We start from the raw sequence: 2,500 nt of genomic DNA, 5'->3' as shown, positions 1-2,500 counted from the left end.
CTCGTCCAGCGTCGACAGTCCCTCGTCCAGGTTTCAGATCGCGCCAAGTCGAACCCATGACCTGCTCAAGCCATCGTGCGCTGCCGAATTCGCATCTGCGTGTAGGCTGCCATTCCACGCGGCAGCCCCTGTTTTCGTCAGCGTGCCCCCCTGACGAATTTTCCTGCCTGGCCCAGTCCAGCGTCCAGCCCCTGTTCGTCGAAAAATCTGCGCTGCCGATTTTCCACGCGGCAGCCCCTCTTTTCGTCAGCGTGCCCCCCTGACGAATTTTCCTGCCTGGCCCGGCCAGTCCAGCCCCTGTTCGTCGAAAAATCTGCGCTGCCGATTTTCCACGCGGCAGCCCCTCTTTTCGTCAGCGTGCCCCCCTGACGAATTTTCCTGCCTGGCCCGGCCGGTCCAGCATCCAGCCCCTGTTCGTCGAAAAATCTGCGCTGCCGATTTTCCACGCGGCAGCCCCTGTTTTCCTCAGCGTGCCCCCCTGACGAATGTTCGTCGAAAAATCTGCGCTGCCGATTTTCCACGCGGCAGCCCCTCTTTTCGTCAGCGTGCCCCCCTGACGAATGTTCGTCGAAAAATCTGCGCTGCCGATTTTCCACGCGGCAGCCCCTCTTTTCGTCAGCGTGCCCCCTGACGAATTTTCCTGCCTGGCCCAGTCCAGCGTCCAGCCCCTGTTCGTCGAAAAATCTGCGCTGCCGATTTTCCACGCGGCAGCCCCTCTTTTCGTCAGCGTGCCCCCCTGACGAATTTTCCTGCCTGGCCCGGCCAGTCCAGCCCCTGTTCGTCGAAAAATCTGCGCTGCCGATTTTCCACGCGGCAGCCCCTCTTTTCGTCAGCGTGCCCCCCTGACGAATTTTCCTGCCTGGCCCGGCCGGTCCAGCATCCAGCCCCTGTTCGTCGAAAAATCTGCGCTGCCGATTTTCCACGCGGCAGCCCCTGTTTTCCTCAGCGTGCCCCCCTGACGAATGTTCGTCGAAAAATCTGCGCTGCCGATTTTCCACGCGGCAGCCCCTCTTTTCGTCAGCGTGCCCCCCTGACGAATGTTCGTCGAAAAATCTGCGCTGCCGATTTTCCACGCGGCAGCCCCTCTTTTCGTCAGCGTGCCCCCTGACGAATTTTCCTGCCTGGCCCAGTCCAGCGTCCAGCCCCTGTTCGTCGAAAAATCTGCGCTGCCGATTTTCCACGCGGCAGCCCCTCTTTTCGTCAGCGTGCCCCCCTGACGAATTTTCCTGCCTGGCCCGGCCGGTCCAGCCCCTGTTCGTCGAAAAATCTGCGCTGCCGATTTTCCACTCCGCAGCCCCTGTTTTCGTCAGCGTGCCCCCCTGACGAATTTTCCTGCCTGGCCCGGCCAGTCCAGCGCCCAGCCCCTGTTCGTCGAAAAATCTGCGCTGCCGATTTTCCCCGACGAACCTGCAGCTGCACAAATCCGCGCTGCCACTGCCCCATTGTCTGGACCAACAGTCTTTTCCATCAAGCCCTGGACTATAAATCGTCCAGACTCATCGCCAGCACCCGCTGCCGATTCTGCCGACTTTGCCGATTTCGTCGGCGCTGCCGATTCCAACACTGCCCGCCGTGCCTGAACCAGCGCTGTTTCGTCAGCGTGTCCCCTTGACGAATTTCCCTGCCTGGCCTGGACAGTCCATCTTCCAGCCCATGTTCATCGAAAAATCTGCGCTGCCGATTTCCCCGACGAACCTGCAGCTGCACAAATCTGTGCTGCCGATTTCCCCCCCTGTCGGCATGGCTGCCGCTGCCCCGATGTCCAGACCAACAGTCTTTTTTGTCGACTTTGCCGATTTTGTCCGCGCTGCCGATTCCAACACTACCCCCTGCATCCAAACCAGCATTGTTTCGTCAGCTCTTCCCCTGACGATTTTAGCCCTGTAACAAACAGTAGGCCTCCAATCCCGCCAACGGGAGCCAAGTTGATAGGGAAGAGAATTGAATGACGCGCCTGGTCCTCGCACCCCGCCACCCGAGGGGCCTTTTTCCCGGCAGCCTCTGAAAAACTCTAGCTTTCACGGTCCTCGCCGCCCCTCACCACCATGGCAGGCCTCTAATCCCACCCATCAGCAGTTGTAGCCGATAGGGCAGTGATTTGAATGACGCGTCGCGGGCCTCCGGGTCATCTCACCCGGCCATTAATTGGAGCGTTTTTGGCTGGCCGAGGATGGGGGGATGGATCTCTTCTTCCGAAAAAGCAAACAGTACATCGGGAGTTATGTTGACGGGGCATGGAATTGAATGACCCGTCGCGGGCCGCCGGGTCATCTCACCCGGCCATCCCGGGGAGCGTTTTTCCCGGCAGCATCGGGGAAACTCTTGCTTTCACTGCCCGCTGCCCAAGTCCCCACTCGAATCGGCCCCCCGCGCCAACAAGCCAACGCTGCCGAATCGGCAGACACTGCTGCCGAATCTGCCGACACTGCCCCGCGGGCTGCCACTGCCCCAGTGTCTAAACCAGCGGTCTTTCTCATCGAGCCTTGGACTATCCAGTCCG

Source organism: Populus nigra, chromosome 2, assembly GCF_951802175.1.
Source record: "Populus nigra chromosome 2, ddPopNigr1.1, whole genome shotgun sequence".
Lineage (NCBI taxonomy): Eukaryota > Viridiplantae > Streptophyta > Magnoliopsida > Malpighiales > Salicaceae > Populus > Populus nigra.
This window is presented reverse-complemented; position numbering follows the sequence as displayed.